We start from the raw sequence: 19,590 nt of genomic DNA on the forward strand, positions 1-19,590 counted from the left end.
GTTCCTGCTCTTGCTCTTGCTCAGGCTGGTCTCGAATTCCTGACCTCAAGCTATCCTCTCGCCTTGGCCTCCCAGAGTGCTAGCCACCATATCTGGCCAGAAATTATTTATATCTTTATTGGACAAGATCTATAAGTTAACATGTAGCTTCCAAGTCTGAGCCCTTAATTAATAGTAAGTAACCAAGTCACGTGGCGGTACATTCCCTGAGGTGACTAAGTGGTCCTTGGGTAGGCTTGTGAAGCAACGCCCAGGCAATGTTGGGAAGACATGCTGTTCTCTCCTGGCCTTATTTCCAAGGTTTGGATTATAAGTATTACTTTTTAACATCACAGGCATTTACGTCCTTGTTTTTCCCACTAGTCTCTTGAAGGCAAGGACTGTGTCTTCTTCATCTTTACCTCCTCACCACGGAGCTGAAGAAGGAGAGTGGCAGGGCGGGCTGGGAACAGCAGACTTGCCCTATCTTTGTTTCTGTGACCTTGACCTGACCTGTCGTCTCCTGGGGCCTCCCTGTTCTCAGACTGTGTTTTCTTCTCTGCTCCCACACCAACATGACAACAGAAGACTTCTGTGACCGTACGAGGGGGGTTCTCTCCACCAGGTGCGCAGTCAGTTCTGCCGCGGCCCCCGGCTGGGTGTCCTCCGAGTCAATTCCCACGCTATCCACCTGGAGATAGGGTCAGATCCCACAGGGGAGGGCTCAGTCCCCAACACTGCCCCCGTTCAGATACCAGTCATACGTCCCAGCCTCCAGAATTCCTGACTGATTGGCTTCAAGCTGGGGTTCCTACGACCTCCTCTTTGGGTTTGTTTAATTTGTTGGAGCTGCTCACAGAACTCAGGGAAACACATCTATCAGTTTATCACAAAGGATGCAGATGAATAGATGCATGGGGAGAGGTATAGGGAAGGGGCTCGGGGACTTCCAGGCCTCCCCGGCCACCACCCTCCAGGAACCTCCATGTGTTCAGCTAGATCTGCAAGCTCTGTCCTTTTGGGTTTTTATGGGAGCTTCATTACATCAGCATTCCCTCCTCCAGGGTATCGGGAGGGACCCTCTCTGGAATGACCTGTCTTAAGACCCACAATCAGAAAGATGAGAAAGATTAGGGTCCTGTCTTGGGGCAAGTGAAGGGAGGGCAGGAGAAAGTCAGAGAGGTTCTGTTTCCTGAGGCCTAGAGCAACCAACGTTATAACAAAAGACTGTAACAAGGGCTATAGGAGTTATGGGACAGGAACTGTGGACAAAAACCTATATATAAATGTGTGTGTGTGTGTGTGTGTGTGTGTGTGTGTGTATCTCATCATACCACACCCATTCTGGGCACTGTGCTGGGCCCTGAGGATGCTGTCTAATCTCTGGGATTCCTTCTGCCTCTGTAGTGCTTGGATTCTAGTTTGATCTAATCAACCTCATGAGAAAGGAGTTACTGGATAGAAACACATAAATGAAACAGATAATGAATAAATGAAAGAGCATCTCTCAGGTGCGTGCAACACACAGAGGCATTTTGCTTTTCTTGGAAAAGGCACCCTGGATGCTACGTGAAGCCTGTGGCCCTGGCTCCTGGGCTGGGAGGTGGGACAATGTGTTGTTTGCGGCTTTGCTAGAGAGGGAACAGCTGCCGCGTGCTGGGGGCAGGACCATCTCCTCCCAGAAGCCGGGGCCCTGAGGCCCTGGGTTAGCAGAGCCCAGGGGGAAAGAAGCCAGCATCCAAGTCTGTCTTTGAGAAAGGAGCAAATTACTGTCTATTACGAATTCATGAGACTCTCATTGCTGTTTTCAATTAATTTCTTGACAAATTCTGGCTGTCCCCCTTGTTTTCCTTAGGACTGGAGGAGTCCGGGTGATCCAGTTGGGAGCTCTGGGGAGCTGTTGCTGGAATTAACTTGAGTGCTTTGGAGTAAGATTTTCACGGCAGAGTGGAGCCAGGGCTGCTCTTTTTGGCAGGCACTGCTGTGCCACTGTGGCTGTGCCACCGCTTTCCTCATGAGGCGCAATGTTCTCGAAGGCCTCTGGAGCCATGTCCAGCCCCAGCCCCATCCCGGCGTCCCCCTGTGTCCCTTGTGGCACTGCCACGGAGGCCCAGCTATTTCATCCAGCCATGAGTCTCACCAGCCTGCAGGCAAATCCATCCATCCGTCCCCTCCCAGCCCAGCTTGGCCCCCGCGTGCAGGCGTTTACAGAGCTTCAGAAAGGGAATGTCAGCTGCCTGTGTTTGGAGACCGTGTCCCAGACTCCTGGGCTCACATGTTGTGGCCACAGATGGGGCTGAGTCTTGCTGACTGGAGTCCCAAAGGTCCCTGGTGTTTGTTTTCCATTCCGCAGGCCTGGGTTGGAGCGTGGGGGTGGAGGTGACCGAGGCTCCCAGCTGGCCCATTTCCCAGGCTCCCTGGAGCTGTCTCACTTCCTCTCTAGATCCTCGGTCTCAGCGGAGGAAACCAAAATCTTTTCCTAGCTCCCAAATTATTTTGCTGGCTGCTAAGTACCCCTGCTCTGAAAACAATAACCACTGTAAGAATGATAGGTCTGTCTTCTCTGTTCTAGGCATAGAATATTGAGATGACTTAGGGGGAGAAAACAGAGGCCCAGAGAAGTTAAATAATTTATCTAAGGACACCAGCTAATAAGGACAGAATGAGGATCTGAGCTCAGTTCTAAATGACTCTAATATTCATGTTCTCTTCTAGTTTTTCCTTTCCCTCTCTATTATAATTATCTTAAAGTAACATTTAATTGGTTTTCCATTACAAAAGGAACACATACTGAAACAGAAAACTTAGAAAATATAAAAAGGTATGAAGACAAAACAAAACAACCCCCAGTTATCAGCAATCCCACCTTGCCAAGACAAAAATGTTGACATTTGATTTCCTTTCTTCCCACTCTTTTTTCTCTGTGCACACGCACGCGCGCGCGCGCGCACACACACACACACACACACACACACACGCAAAGTGGAATCACATGGTATATTCTTTTTGGGTTTTAGCATTTCCCATTTAGCAATCTAATGGTACTATTTCCCCATATCAGTAAATGATCTTCAATCCCATGTTTATCTATCCTGTCCGAAGCAGATTCTGCCCAACTTTGCTCACTCCTGTGTCCAGTCACATGCCTCCTTGTGGGGCTGCACACCAGGGGGACACGGAAGTTCTTTTCGGGAGAAACTCTATTCAGGGTGGGTTTGTTATCTTGTTCAAAGCCTGAAGCCCATCCTGGGGTGGTGGTGGGTGGAGAGAGAGACTGAGAGAGGGAAAGGACCCTTCATGACTAGGGTGCCCTTCCCAGGACGCCCCATAGGCAGCACGGCCCCCACACCTCCACAGTTTATTTAGAGCCAGCAGGTTGTGTCTGGGGGAAAGGGCACATCCCGGTTAGGATGACTGATCCCTTGCAGACACCCCAGGCCCTGATTCCTGACTGTGAAATAATTTTCAAAGTGAGCTTCATGGGCATAGAGGGAATCATCAACCCTGAGACTAAGGTGCTAAGTTTTATTTTGCTCAGAGCTGAAAAGAACCACTTTGAGAAGGTAAACATCAATCGAGGGAAAAATGAAGAGTATTTCATCGTTTGGGGAAAATCCTCTGAGCCTATAGAAATCATCTTGGCCTATGTGCATGTGTCGCATGGCCTCTGCCCAGGATGGCCAGGCTGGGGTGACCTTCCTAGAAGGTTTGGCAGTTGGGAGGCAGGGTACCTGGGCAGTCTTCTCAGGGCTCAGCCTAGGCCTCTTTGCCAAAAGGTGAAAAAAAAAAAAAAAAAGTTATTCCATGAACCACTAGGGATGGAGCAAGCAAGCATGGATGAGTCATGAGCCCATTCCCCGCACCAACAATCCGCAACTGTCAAAGGAAGACCCGTGATTCCAAATGCATGACCTGAATTAAGAGGCTAAGTGCCTTGCCAGAGTTCATTTATGTGCTTAGAGGCAAAAATCATAACTAGGACCTCCCACCAGGAGTTGAAACTCCCTTGATCCGCGGTCTGTGGTGGTTAGCTCATTAATATTTTCCAGTGTAAATGGATTATTTCATTGTGGGGTCCCCTGGTTAGACAATACATGGCAAGTGTGCCAGCACGTTCCCATCACGCACTTATGACAGACGTCACCCATCAGTGTTGGTCCCCTTCCCACTGAGCCTGGAGATGGCTTCAGACTCGGTCTCAACACACTTACTTCTCTAGGCAGCCATTGCAAATCAGTCAGCATTGGCCTGTGGAACAAAATCCTGAATTAGTTTATAATCAGAGGCAGGTGTTGTATACCAAGTTCTCATTGGATAGAATACTTAGAAGACCCTAAGGCAGGTTGTGTGTTTCTTCCTAGGAGCGAGGGCAGGAGGTGGCTGGGAGGGTGGAGGCAGATGGAGGCAGCTGGGCTCAAGAGGGCCAAGGATTCTGTTTCTGGTCCTACCATTTTCTGATTTAAGACTAAATGTGTCTCTGCTGACATTGCCACAGGCAACCTCCTCTCCTGCCTGTTCCTAGTCCAGCCCTGCGACTCTTCCCACCTCTAGGGCAGGGCCTCTTGAAGCAGGGGCTGCTGTGAGGGGCCGAGGCAGAGCCCTGTCCTTGGTGCCATGCCGGCGGCCCCTGCCCTTGGGCCACACGGTGAACGCAGCTGTGTGGAGAGGCTTCAGCCACACTAATCTTACTTTGAGGAGAGAAAGAGGGCAGTAGCAAATGTCCCTATGCCGAAGAAGGTCCCCAATCTGCCACCAAGAAAATTCTTTGCTTTTAATTTAATTGCTTTTATTTATTTTATGATATACTATTTCAAAGGTACAAAAAATTGTGCGTTAGAGAACGATATTAATGCTAAAACAATCACCCATGTACTCTCTATGCAGTTTAAGAAACTGAAGGATTATTTTTTAATGAGAAAAAATAATGGGATATAGCCCCAGATCTGGGCTGGGGGCTCCTGAGGGGCTTGCCAGGAGCGCGCGGTTGACTTATTTTAGTGGAAAATTGGCCAGCACCGATTTATCACCTAATATACAGTTTTGGCTCTAGGTATTCCCATAGCAGCTTCTGTTTATTGCCTGTTCAGTCAACGCTGGGTGGAAGTAATAGTCCCCTCGCATCGGTGAGCCCCCGGCTCCGCATGCTGACGACTGAGCGGGCAGGCTGCTGTCTGCTCCAATGATCCATCAATGCCCTGCTCAGACCATCCTGAATTTTTTTCCAAGTGTTTCATAGCTCAGCCTGTGTGAGAGATTAAGGAACTCAGCAGCCATGTGGCTCTTTTTCAGGGTCTCCCAAATGACTATTTGGGTCCACATGACAGGCTTAATGACAGTGGTCCTGTTTGCTTCCCCACAGGCCACGGGGTGTTTGCGCACGCATGTGTGTCAACTTGGGTGCCCTGTATCTCCCATTTGGATGAAAGTTTCTAACCCAACAGCCACCATTTGATAGATGTAAACTTCCTACTCAGTCTGCCTTCCTTCTGCTGAAGGCTAATGGGAGGGTTTTTAAATTAAAAAAATTAAAGTGAGTTGGTCTTGATTTTAGAAAGTGCCACCCTACCCTCAGTGGCCAGTGTGAGTAAGGACAGAGCACTGGACCCAGAACCTAAACACCTTGCAGGCTGCTGGCTTCTGTGGGGCTGGGAGCCACTGGGGAGAGGCACAAGGTGAGCAGGTGCAGGGCTTGGGTCCCCAGCTGCTTGGAATGAGGACCGTCTGGTCTTTCCTCAGAAGCTTGTAGCTGTTTGGACAGAGCCAATGTTCTGTCTTTGGGCAGAGACCCCCCCCCCTTGGTGTGCAGTATTTGTATCCATTTACTTTGGCTACAAGGAATAGAGAACCCTGACTTAAAATGAATTAACATGTGGTCAAACAAAGGATCCAGGTTCCTTTCATCTTTCTGTTCTGTCATCCTCAGCATCGGCTTTTCCCTACGACTGGTCCCATAATGGTTCCCACCCTCCATCCCCCCATGGTGTCGGGAGAAAGGCTCCATGCTTCCTTGATTTATCCAACTGTAGAAAGAAACCACTGCCCCCAGTATGGACTTTAAGGCCTTCCCTGGGGGGGAGTCAGGGACGATTGGGTCAACCTAGCTCGCGGAGCGCCCCTGGATCCACAGCAGGTGAATGATGTGGTGGATTGACTTTGACTGATCAAGATCATTAAAAGAAAAACTTTAGACATATTAAACTTAACAGAGTATAATTGAGCAAAAAGCAATTTAAGAATCAGGCAGCTCCTCAAACCAGCATAGGTTTAGAGAGACTCTGGCGCTGCAGTGTGGCCAGAGAGAATTTATGAACAGAATAAGAAAAGTGCTGTACAGAAAACAGAAGTGAGGTACAGAAGCAGCTGGATTGGTTACAGCTTGGCACTTGTCCTATCTGAACACGATTTAAACAGTTGGCCACCTTTGACTGGCCCGATCTCAGTGGTTGGTGCAAGAGTAGGTTACAATCTGTTTGCACATCCAGTTAGGGGACAGTTCACTGTGTGCGGAGAAACCTTTAGGCCTAACTTAAACTATGTGAGAAAGCAGCTTTAGGCTAAACTTAATTTAACAAGATTCAGAACTAGTGCTGGGAACATGGTCAGCTTCCCGAGCCACAGTTTATAAGCCCTCCGGGGAACCGTACCACTTGGAGACGAGATACATACTGAGCAAAGCTGGTGTCTGTTTAGAGGAAAGATGTGGGGCATGGTCCCCTGCAGCAGTGTTTCTCAGATGGTGGATTAAGGTCCATTAGGGGGTCATGAAATCAGTTTAGCTGATGGCTCATGGGCCAAAGTCAGCCCACCACCTGATTTTTGTAAATAAAGTTTTATTGGAACATAGCCATCCCATTCCTTTCCTAGTGCCTGTGGCAGCTTTCCCACTACAACAGCAGAGTTAATCAGTTGTGACAGAGATCGTATGGCCCTCAGAGCTTAAATTTTTTACTATTGGGCCCTTTACAGACAATGTTTGCTGATCCCTGGTTTAGAGGGTTGCAACCAGCATTAAAAGATGAAACAGATTAGACACAGTAGCAGATATCAGAGTACATTGCATGTGATAAGGATAAGTATTACCTCATGAATCCTTCCTTTCATATATAAAACTTAAAAAAGTGTAAGTTTTATATAAACATACATTTGTGCTGGGGGTGCTGGATTATAATTTATTTCTTAGGGTGGGTTGTGGTCAAACAGTGTGAAAAACTGCACTAGAGCGCCACTCGGTTTTTTGCCATGGAAATATTAAATAGCTCCTTATTGTAGGAGGCCTGGTTGTAATAGTGCTGTCTCTTGGTGGGACATAACCTGTACCCCCTAAAGGCCAGATGCCAAGGAAGGTGGCTTGGGTTAACGAGAGGGCCACGAAACAATCGTTCAGTAGTGACCTGGGAGTGCTGGGTGAGCGAGGGAGAGCGTGTGAAGCAGTCTGGCCAGGAGACAGTCAGACCAGCGGGGCTGGACTCAGGAGGCTCCCCGCTGGGAGGGTGGGGCACGCTGGGTGGGAGTCAGGAGTTCTGGCCCCTACAGGCTGCCACAACCCAGGAAGCCTCCCAGCCTCACCTAAGATGAAGAGGCTGTGCTGGAAGATCTCCAAGCCTTTGTGGCTTCTAACGGTCCACGATTTGCAGAGGGGTGTTCACCCCATTCTGTGGATGGAGAATCAAGGGCCAGATGAGACCACACACAGAGAACTCTCTGGTCCCTCAGGAGTTTTCTACCTCCCTTCTCCTGACTCTGAGTTCTCTTTGGCCCAAGCTCCAGCTATGCCTTGAAAGAAGCTGGACCCCTTGGGAACTAGCTGGGACAACGGACTCCTGGGTTCTCTTCTCCTGAGAACCCCGCCCTGGTGGGTGCAAATAAAAAAAAATCTCTTCTGACTGCTTCAGGGAAGGGAGTCCTGCTTATTGCAGTTTTCCTTGATTTTAGAGCTCTGGCTTTTAGCAGTTGCCCTTATTCCCTCCAACCCGGGGCATCTTCCCGCTTGGCCAGGAGTCACTGGAGTGCAAGGAGGCTGAAGTCCTCTGATTGTCTCCCAGACCTCCCTGCCATTAGTCAGGCAGTACTGAGCTGTTTATGGCCACTGCCACTTCAAAGACATTGCTGGGCTCCCACAGAGGGGACGGTTTTGACATTTATAGGAGGATCAACAAGTTAATAAACCAGAGAGATTTCTGGTATGTGTGGGATCCTCTTACAAGAAGAAGAAATCTATCCCGGATAGGAATGTCCAGAAATTTATTGGAAATAGCCAGCCGAGGGCACGTACTGACTCCGTGCTTCATTTTGATGAGACCTCATGACCAGACAGCAGGGGGCTCTGAGTGTGTCCTTGGAGAAGAGACCCAGGAATGCAGCCTCTGCCGAGGGGCTCTACCTCAGCCGGGGTGGCTGCGGGACTGGGCTCTTTCTGAAACTGCCTGTGGAGCCTGCAGAGAACATTCAAGGTCAGCTCACTCACTGGTCTTCCAGGATGTCAAAGCACAAGTCCTTTTAGAAAGTGAATGCACGTGGACCCCCAACATGTGAAACAGCAGAAGATGGAGCTGCTCTGTCAGAGCGGGGTGCGCAGCTTTTTGCTGGACTCCACTAGCCACGGCAGGGTCCTCCCAGGACAGCCCCTAAGGCACAGTGTCTGAAAGCCACTTATTTTGTAGAAAGATAGAGTCCTAAAATATTGAGTGACATTAGCTTGGGTTCCCCGGAAAGTGGAGCCAGAGGCCAAGGCTTGGTGCTAGTGATTTATCTGAAGGTGATTCCAGAAAACAGAATGAGTGGGAAGAGGGAGGCCAGGAAGGAAAGAGTGTCAATGAAGAATGTGTTCTCCAGGCTGGGGATGGATTATGCCAGGGCCTCCCGAGAAGAGGTCTGAGGCCTCTGGGTTGGAGCACGTACCCACCGGCTCCCACTCCCCTGGCTGAGGGGTCCCTCGGGTGGGGGGGATCAACTTCCTGCACTTGCAGGCTGTGCTTTGGGTGGGCTGAGCTCCTGCAGCGCAGAGAGGCTGTGGGGACATTAAGGGGGAAGAAGTGGCTTCTTCAGTAGACTGTCAGCATAAGAGGAATCTGAGCTCACGTGCAACTTTCCATCTCAGCCACCACTGAAACCCAAGAGGGGCCCAGGGCACGTGAAGTCATGCGGCAGCAGTGGAGCTGCTCTGAGGTTCAGAAAGTCAGTGAGCCGGGCCTAGGAGGCCAGCACTCCACAGACAAGAGCAGCATATGAGGTATACAGCTCCGTGTGTAGATATGCACCATCTCCCCTGGGTATGAAATCTCAGACACACACACACACTCATTCAGTTTCATCTTAGCATTTGAAAGTATTGTGGAAATAAACAAAGACCAAATGAGAAAAGCAAAGGCTACTTAACCTGAGTTTGCTACAGCAAGGGTGTCAGCCACCGTCACTTGGGCTTTGGCTGACACAAGGCAGGCAGAGGAGTGAGAAGGCCCATAGTGGAAAAGGGAGGGTTTCGGGTGTGCCCGCACTGGAGGCTGCTGGCACGGGGCCGCTGTGGGCAGGCTAGCCATCCTGTGCTATTGGTTGGGGTGCATAGCTTCCTCTGATCCTAAAGTGGAGAGTAAAATTAGGGAGGCCATTAGTTATTAATTAAATCCTGACCATTTCGGGCTGATTGTTTATAGAAGTTATTGTTTGGCTTTAGGGATTATCGTGAGGACAGCTGTATGATTTCCTGTAAGTCTGACTTATAACAGCTCGGCCTCCTGGGTTGTTTATGGTAGCTAAGGGGTTAGTTCCTGGACTGGTTGCCGCAGACTGTAGGTCAAAGCTCTATTATTTTACATGGTCAGGACATTGTCCGTTTGTATATTCAGTCTCTCAGGATCTTGAAGGATGCTAAGGGCAAGAATCACCTCTGTAGCCTGCCTGACACGTGGTCAGCCAGAAGTCCTCCTTTTGAACACATCTAGCAACGAGAAGCTCACTCCCTCCATGGCAGCCAATTCCCTTCCCTACCGGGATAGGCTTCCTTGTACTGGGCTGAAGTCTTCCTCCCTGTAGCTTCCACACCATGAGCTCTCTTTTGCCTGGCGAGGAGGCATGGAGCAAGCTCGCTCCCCCTGTCCTCAGCAGCCTCCCTCCCGTGAGAGAGGCAGTGTAGCACGGTGGCCAGAGCCGGCATTGAGACTCAGCCCTGTGACTTACCACCTGCTTGACCTTGGGTAATCGTGCAGTTTCCGTTTCCTCAGCTGTAAAGTGGGGCAGTGATGTCTGCTCAGGATATGCAATAATGCATGTGGCCTGCTCAGCAGTGGGTCACTGCAGTGAAGACTGCCATCGTGCCACTCATTCAGGTGGACCGTCTGCAGCTCCTTCGCTTCTTCCTCACGAGCTTGGTTGCCAGGTCTGGGCCTGTCCTAAAACAGCGCCCTTGCTCTCCGGCTCTTGCTGTGGGGCAGGGACAGTTCGGCTCTCAGACTTTGCCCTCTTGGGCTAGAGCGCTTGGAGCCTGGCTCGTGACAGGGTGGTGGTGGTGGCAGAGACTGGGCTGCTGAGGGAGAAGGTGACCAGGAGATTAGCAGGCTGGACCTCTCGGGGGGACCTGAGGGCCAGCAAGGCAGATGGGGTAGGCTGCTGTCCTGTCAGGCTTGCAACCTAACCCTGGAACTCAGCCTTGGTCTCCCAGTTTGGGAACATGAGCTAAGAGGGAAAGGTCCCCAAGCTTTCACCTGGGCTGGGCCTTTGGGGATAAGCTGCACCGGCTCTGGACTGGAGCCTGCCTCTGGGCTCAAGGCCCCATACTGCCTTTGCCCTCCTGTGCCCGATTCCTCCAGGGTGGACCTCCAGGGAGATCTCCATCCCCGGGGCAGAGAAGAGGGGTCTGGACAGCACGGCAAGCCTGGTGTGGGGCCAGTGGGAGAGGGAAAGAGCATGGGGTGGGCACCATGGCAGGATGGTGGCAGGAGATGGTGGAGTTGGTTAATATCCTTTTGTGCCCCTTCCTCAGTCCGTACTGACTGATCAGCCTAAGGGAGCCCCATCCTGTGCTGAGCAGGCGCCAGGAGGCGCAGACAGAGCTCATGCTGCCGCCCTGCCTGCTGTGTCGCCATTCCTGGGCCCTGCCAAGTCTCCATGGGGCTTTTAAACAACAGTCCCCCACCCATGAGGTGACCCACTCTCCTCCTTGGCCATAGCTGGGTGGAGTTTGTGTTCTGCCACTGTCTCACGGTGTGACTGTAGGCACTTCCCTAACCTTTCCGGGCTCAGGCTCCTTCTCTGTGCAGTGAGGGGGTAGGGACAGATCAGTTGCCTTGAGACTAAATGCTGGGGGTGAAAATGCAAAGTGGAGCGTGGCGGTGGGTGCTGGACAGTCGTGCACAGAGAGCCCTCTCGTCCTGTGGCTGGCTTCTTCCCAGCCGCCCTCGGCCAGCCTGGCCTGCCTCACCTCTGCGAGTGAGGCGGCTATCGTCACAACCGCGGTGACTCTGAGTCCCACGTACACCCCTCAGGAATTGTGATGTGGGAGCTTCGTCAAAATAACCAATGCCGCAGGGCCCCAGGGAAAGAAGTGTTCCAGCATTTCTTAGAACATGTTGAGAAACAAACACACACATGCACAAGCTACAAATTCCCAGTGTGTCTTCAAGAGGAAGCCAAGATGAAGGAGAACTGATTATCCTGTTCTGTCCTTGAGCAGCAAGGCTGGGGGACCTGAAGTGAGTGGCTCCTAGTTTCTGGTCCCCTGGGTCTTCTTTCAGTCACTCTAGTCACATCTGGGAAGCCAGCTCCCTCCCTGGGGTGAGGGAGGGACAATCTCTGTTCAAACTTTGCTCTTCGGCGAAGCCTTCCCTGTAGTGATTACTTTAAAAGAAACGGGTTTAATGTGATGTTGGCTGGCTGGGGCCTGGTCCGCCTGGTGCCCAGTCTGGCAGCAGCCTCGGTGGGAGGATGGGGAAGGCAGGAGGAGGAGGAGGCGGATGTCCTTGGAGTGTCTGTGCCAGTTTCCTAGGGCTGCCATGACAGGTTGCCACAAACTCAGTGGCTTAAAACAACAGAAATTTATTTTCTTATAGGTCTAGAGGCCAGAAGGCTGAAATCAAGGTGTTGGCAGGGCCACATTCCCTCTGAAATCTCTAGGGGAGAATCCTTCCTTGCCTCATCCAGCTCTGGGTAGCTTGTGTTTCTTGGCTTGTCGCAGCACAACTGCCACCTCTGCCTCTGTCTTTACGTGGCCTTCTCCTCTTCTCTCTCCAGTAAGGACACTTGCCATCAGATCTGGGGCCCACTTGGATAATACAGGATGATCTCCCGTCAAGGTCCTTAATGTAATTACACCTGCAAAGATCCTTTTTCCAAATAAGCTCATGTTCACAGGTTGGAATGGGATATAGACAAATCTTTTGGGGGCCACCATTCGACCCACAACCGTGTCTGAACATCCTGCAGAGTATGTCACGTGCTTTTCATAGCACACCTAAGGCAAAGGCATTCGTCTCATTTTTCAGAAGAGAAAACTCAGAGATGAGACAACTTGTCCGAGTTCACACCGTCAGTAACTGGCTGGACCAGGGTAGACAGGGCTCCACCACTCAGACAAGAGGATGGGGACCAGCACGGGGAACCGTGTGGTCGATTGCAAGATCGGCCCAGTGAGGAGCCATGAGTAGTTTTGTCTGCTGGAAAGGTGAATGTGTGAGGGTGGGACGAAGCTGAAAGGGGAGATGGGCCAGGTCGTTCAAGACCTTGGACCTAGCCTAAGGAATCTGAGCTTGATCTTGAGGACACTGAGGAACCCTGGGAGACTTTTGATCTGCAAGAGGGGAAGGGCGGACCTCTGGGGTGTGTGGAGGGTGGGCTGGAGAGGGAGGGGTCAGGCAGGCAGATGGGAAGCCACGGCAGTGGTGCAGATGGAGAGGGAGGGAAGAATCTGAAGTCCAGGTTGGGTCTGAGGGACAGGATTAGGTGCTCAGTGGAAGCAGGGAAACTCAAGAATCTAGCAGATTCCCAGGTTCAGCCACTGGTGTGTTGTGGCGCTGCTAACTGAGCTGGAAGAACATGACAGCAGGTAACTGTGGTTTGTAGCGGCCTGAGATCTTTGAACACTTTCTGTGCAATCAGCTATGCGCCAGTTGTTTCCCAGTGTGCGTGAGGAGGGTGCGCACGGCCTTGCAGGGCTCTGCAATCAGACAGCCCATGAGCCTTCCATAGCAATGAAGCCGCTCGGAGAAAGGGGCTTCGTGGGGGCCTGGACGTCAGCAGATCTGGTTTTGGGAGGTGCTTTCCTTGTTAAGCAATTCTGTGGTGTGGTTCTGGGTATTGTTCTTGGATACTCAGCTCCATCTCGTTTCTCAAGACACCCAACAGTTCAATGAGTTACTTAATTGTCTTCATTAAATTCCCTTTCCGCTGAAGCCAGCCAGGTTGGGCTCTGTTATTGACAACTAAGAGCCCTGAACAACATAAGTGAGTTTAGGGGGAGGGTGAAAAGGGGGTTCCAGGGGCTGGGGCGTGTTGAATGTGAGAGGCTGGTGGGGTATTGATGTGGGGATGTCCAAGGGGCTTTTGGCTCTATGGGCCAGGAGCTCGGGGTGGCCTGGGCTGGGGGCACAGGCGTGAGCTCACGCACGTTTATGGGTGTGGAGGGTGGGAGACTCTCGGGTGCACAGCCCCTGCAAACAGCCAAACAACCTTGTTTAAGGGACGAAAGAAGCAGAGGAGACCTGGAAGGAGACTGAAAGGGGGAGGGCGTAGAGAAAGTGACGTCATGGAGAGTAAGACAGGAGTGTAAACAAGGAGTAGTGCCTGTGCCAAAAGGCGCAAAAGGGCAAGTGGGAGGATGGAAAAGGTGCCCTGCATTGGCACTTAGGCCAAGGGTGACTTGGAGAGAGCGGTTCCACTGGTGTGGTGGGAATGGGAACGAGACTGGAGTAGGCTGGGGAGACAATGGGAGAAGAGAAAATGCAGAGCTCTCCTTCTGGAAACTTACTGTGGAGGGAAGAAGGGGGACAGGCATGGGCAAAAGGAGAGGAGCCTGCCTCCCTCACGGACGGAGTGAGGAGCCCCTGGCACCTGACGGACTGCGGTGTGGCCGCACCGGGATGGCTAGGGAGGCGCCGGGTGGCAGGTTGCTTATCCTTAGGTACTTGATATTCTCCGGCATCATTATCATGGTGTTGCCTTTTAATTACATCTTCTGATTGTAGAATAACGTGTCTTGCAATTATTTGAAACCAAATGAGACAGTTGGGATCAAAGTAACTTGGGTGGATACTCAGGTTTTAAGGACTACTGGGAATCTAGTTCTCGGGTTTTTAAAATCCAAAGGGTTCTGGAGAGGAGGGAGTATGGGGGTGTCAGCTGTATACGGGTGAGGAAGCTCAGAGACACAGGGCGTCTGCCTGGATCTAGATTAGAAGCCGAATTTTCCTGTCATCACTCAATGCGGACGTAGCCCCCTGCTGTGGTCTGAATGATGTGCGTGTCCTCCCAGAATTCATATGTTGAAACCTAATCCCCAGTGCGATAGTATTGAGAGGTGGGGCCTTTGGTGAGGTGGTTAGGCCATGAAGGGAGCCCTCAGAAATGGGATCAGTGTTCTTCTAAAAGAGGCCAGAGGGAGCTCGAATGTCCCTTCACCTTGGGAGGACACAGCTACAAGGCGCCATCTATGAAGCAGAGAGTGAGCCCTCACCAGACGCTGAGTCAGACACCTTGATCGTGGACTTCCCAGTCTCCAGAGCAATACATTTGTGTTGTTTATAAATTACCCGATCTAAGGTATTTTCTTATAGCAGCACGAACAGACTAAGACACTGCGCTACTCTCTGAGTCCCTGTCTTTCTGTCTGGACCCTGAGACTGTGCTCTCCTACTCCCCTTCTTGTTCTCGTTTGCTTCTTCTTGTTCTTCTTGTTCTTTTTTTTTTTTTTTTTGACAATTTCTTCTGAGATTTGTCCAGTTTAAGGTTCTTTCTCTTGACTAGTCTGAATTTATTACTCTACGCTGTACTAAATCTTTTTCTTTTTCTTTGTGTCACCACAGTCTACCTCAGGAGTTCTTGGCTATTTTTGTATCATGGATCCACTTGAAGCCTATGATTCTTTCTAAGAATAATGTTTTTAAAAGTATAAAATGAAATATATACAATTACAATGAATATCAATTATACTGAAATATAGTTACCAAAATTATTTAAATATTAAATTTTAAAATTTAAATATTAAAAATGAATTTTTGTGATATAGTACTACATGTGCTTCTTTCTTTCTTTCTTTCTTTATTTTTTTGAGACAGAGTCTCGCTTTGTTGCCTGGGCTAGAGTGAGTGCCGTGGCGTCAGCCTAGCTCACAGCAACCTCAAACTCCTGGGCTTAAGCGATCCTCCTGCCTCAGCCTCCCGAGTAGCTGGGACTACAGGCATGCGCCACCATGCACAGCTAATTTTTTTTCTATATATATTTTTAGTTGGCCAGATAATTTCTTTCTATTTTTAGTAGAGACGGGGTCTCGCTATTGCTCTGGCTGGTCTCGAACTCCTGACCTCAAACGATCCACCTGCCTCGGCCTCCCACAGTGCTAGGATTACAGGTGTGAGCCAACACACCTGGCTGTACTTCTTTATTAATGTACCAAGTAACGTAATCTAGCAATGGGCCCATAGCTACCATGGTTTCAATGTAGTAATGAGCAGAAATGATATTTTGACCTATTTGCAGCAATAGTAGTATGATATTAAAACAACTGTAATTTCTCCTAGTGACAAAGCCACAAAAACTATTAATACTTTTGTAGTTTGTAGTGTACAATTAGAAACAAATATTAAGTGTTAAATGTTAAACATTCATTTAGAAGTTAGTGAAAATAAAGTTGTAATTTTTCTCCTTACCCAAGTTCAGGGATTCTTTGAATTCTCTTCGTGAACTCCCTGGAGGGCTGTGACCCCAGGTTAAAAACTGGTCTGAATGCTTGGGTTTCCTTTGTTCTATTGCTTTCTTCATCTCTTTGAAATGGGTCAGAGCCAACTCTTATTTAATCATTAGCAAGGAACCAATAACAAAGTGAGCAGATTCTGAAACATGTGCCCAAATATTAACACAAGATAGTCCGCGCAGGCAGGAGCAGTGAAGCCCCCGGACGTGGGCCCCCTTTCTAGTTCACAGAGCAATGGCCATAACCCCAAGGCAGAGCTGGAAGGGGCCTCGGAACTTGCCTCCTTGCCGGGGTCACACTTACTCTATGGGTGAAGGTGAATGACCTCAGGGGACTACGCCAGGTCAGGGACAGCCTGGGCTAGGCCTCCACGAGCAGGTGGCCCTTTATCTTGAAGGGCTCCGCAAGGTCGGCCGTGAGAGTGGCCCTTGCTACACACACGTCCTGGAAAATGGCAACATGGGCATCAACTAAAGCAGAGAAACAGGGGCCAGGCCCAAGTTGTGAGGCTCGACCTGCACGTATCCCTGCATGACCCTATACGGACACCCAGCGGCGGGTCGCCCACCTGCCCTGTTCCCTCTGCGGGCGAGGGGGAGTCTGGGAAAGCTTCGCCCCCAGCTTCTTCACTAGCTTCTCCTCCCTCAAGGGAACCAAGTCTATTTTTGGCACTGTCACCCTTCTCCCCCACTTCTCACCCCTCACGGCTCAGTTCACACCCCCTCTGACTTCCCTCCCCTGCCCCCTCCAGCTCCTGCCTGCCCCGTTCAGGGTGCTCCTCTCCGTCCCACTCTCCGTTTCCACACCCCATCTGTCAGCCGCCAAGTGGCCCTACCCGCGGCCAGACAGCAGCAGGTACTGCTGACATCCCCCTAGTCACAGGAACAGGACAGCTCTAAGTTCCAGAGAGAAATTAGAGCCAAGAACTGTGAGTTGCTGGTGCTGACACGTGGAGGGCCCCCCGGGAGTGTTCGTGTCGTGGAACTACTGAATAAAGGACCAGGGCCGCTTGTCCCTGCAGCTCCCAGAGCCTCTGCTGAGATTTCCACCAAGTCACCGCCTAGCCCTCACCCTCCTCTAACTGAACTGGCTTTTCCTCAAGCTCTAGTATTCTGGAGGAATAAAATGCCTTCACTCACTGCAACCGTATTCTTCGCTCCCACTCCTCACTGCAACCACACAGGTTAGTTTTGTGCGTTTTGGAGGGGAGGGATGGGGTGAGAGTGGGGGATCGTGAATGGGGGTGTTAGCCTGAGAATCAGCCATTCTCTAACACTGCCTCCTCGAAGGAGACCCCTGTGAGATGGGACAGTATGTGCAGGGCGCCCAGAGCCCACAGGCCATGTCTGCATGCTCCTCCAATCCCCCAGCAAAGTGCTCCCTTCTCCCTACGTAACTTTTCTCCCAGACTGGAAGTTCCTGAAAGGCTGGGGTGGTCTCTGGGTTCTTCAGTTCCCGGCCCTGCTCAGTGTCACAGTGGACGTGTGGGCCTTCCAGACTCATTAACATTTATTTATTTATTTTGTAGAGATGGGGTCTCACTGTGTTGCCCAGGCTGGTCTTGGACTCCTGCCTCAGCCTCCTGGGTAGCTGGGATTACAGGTGCGAGCCACCACACCTGTTGGACTCATTATTTTGATTCTCACCTTGCAGAAGAACTTTACAGTGAGGCAGATAGGCCCATCTGTTTATAATAAAAATTGTCAATTTTTAGCAAATGCTGCTGTGTGCCAGGCATTGTGCTAAGCATTTCACATGCATCATGTCACCTAATTCTCCACCTGCAGTCAGAGGGATCCATTCAAAATGTCGATGAGATCCTGCCCCTCCCCTGCTTCATACGCTCCAGGGGTTCCCATCACTCTTGGAGTCAGGTCCCTATTATGTCCCAGGATAGGGACAGGATCTGGCCTTTGGCTCCTGCTCCAACTGCCTCCCCTTCCTGCCTTCCCCTGGCTTCCTGCACTCCTTGCTTCCGCCAGAACTGGCCAAGAAGTCCTGCCGCAGGGCCTTTGTGCTGGCTTTTCCTCCAGGCTCTGCCTGGCTCTCTCAGGCACTGTACCAGGCCTCTGCTCAAGTGTTTTCTCAGAGAAACGCTTACCCAGTCTAAAATACTACCCGCTGTCAAGCTTCGTCGCCTTCTCTGCCTTCTTGAACGCAGTTGGCCATTTTATTACAAATCTATTTGTCTATTACCAGTCTCCCCTACTAGAGCCGAGACGACATGAAGACAGGGACTTTATTTTGTTTACTGCTATATTCCCAGCACCAAGGACAGTGCCTTTGATGTGGTAGGCTCTCAATAAATATATCATCAATGAATAAACAAATAGATGAATATTCACAAAATCCCACGATGGAAGTACTATTCTTACCCCCATGTTGTATATGAGAAAATTGAGGCTTGGAGAGATTGGCAATATTCTCCAGGTCACCGAGCTAGTGAGTGATCAATCAGAAGTCAAAGAGTCTGCCTCGGGGACCTAGCTTCCAGCCACCGTGCTAGTTCATCTTTCCTCTGTACTCATAAATGCCTGTCAACATTTGTATTTGGAGCCCTAATCCCATGAGACACTTGAATAAAAAAGGTTTTGTGGATGAATTTGTTTGGGAAATACTACACATTGCATTTCCCAATTAGTGTTTCAAATACTTGTTAGGATATGAAAGGCCCTGAAAAGTCTTGCAAAAAACAAAAAAAAGCCTTAAAAGGTTTAACTTGTGTAACTCAATGTTTCCCAAATATTTGACTATAGTAATTAATTAACTAATAATGTGTGTAACACCTCTTAATACATTGCAAAACATGTCTTGGGAAATATTGGCTTTTGTTATTGTGGAGAGAAGTTATATTGTCTTGTTGTTGAAATGTCAGGGGGGTTTCAGTCTAGGTCCAGTTGCTTGTCGCACAAAAATCCGATTATTGAGATAATGAGGATTGCCAAGGAAGAAAGGAATTTTTAATATGACAGATGTCTTGTTGGGTGAACAGAAGAAGCTGCCTCAAATCCGACTCCCTCAATAAGGGATATCGTGGGGGTCAGGTCGTGCTGTATCTCACAAGAGGCTACACACACTGGGAGCAGGTTGTGGGGGGTGGTGAATCTTGGTGTCAGGAAGTCTCCCCAGGGACCTTCAGAATCTCAACTCTTTTGTCTTGTAGGAAACCCACCATTTCAGGCCAAGTGTGGTGGCTCACGCCTATAATCCCAGCACTTTGGAGGCCGAGGCAGGAGGATCACTTGGGGCCAGGAGTCCATCATGTCTGGGAAACAGAAATGGGTCAAGTAGTTAGTTCAAGGAGCGGATTATAAAAATCATATAGGGGTTCATGGAACCGGCTGCAGTCTGATAAAGGACTGAGTTGCTCTCTGGGAAGCCTGGCACAGAGAGGCTGGGGCCAGGGGCTCCCAGTAGGAGGGGCTATGGCCAAAGTTCACTTTCCACCAGACTGGCATCTGAGCCCACTGTGCTTGCACTCACACACAAGGCCGCTCTCGTGCTCAACCCATAAAACAGGAAGGCTGATGATGTGACTCCTGGCGCCTTTTCACACACCTCAGCCCACCAGCCTCTGCAGGATGGTGAGAGTGTTTTCCAGTCTTCTGCCCTTTGGTCCCTGTACCAAGTGACACTTGCTGCTGTTTGTCCTGAGTCTGTTAGAGAGCAAATCCTTATGTGTGCTACTCAGGAACATCAACTCCACAAGCCTGGTC

This window comes from Lemur catta, chromosome 3, assembly GCF_020740605.2.
Source record: "Lemur catta isolate mLemCat1 chromosome 3, mLemCat1.pri, whole genome shotgun sequence".
In the NCBI taxonomy this organism is placed as follows: Eukaryota; Metazoa; Chordata; class Mammalia; order Primates; family Lemuridae; genus Lemur; species Lemur catta.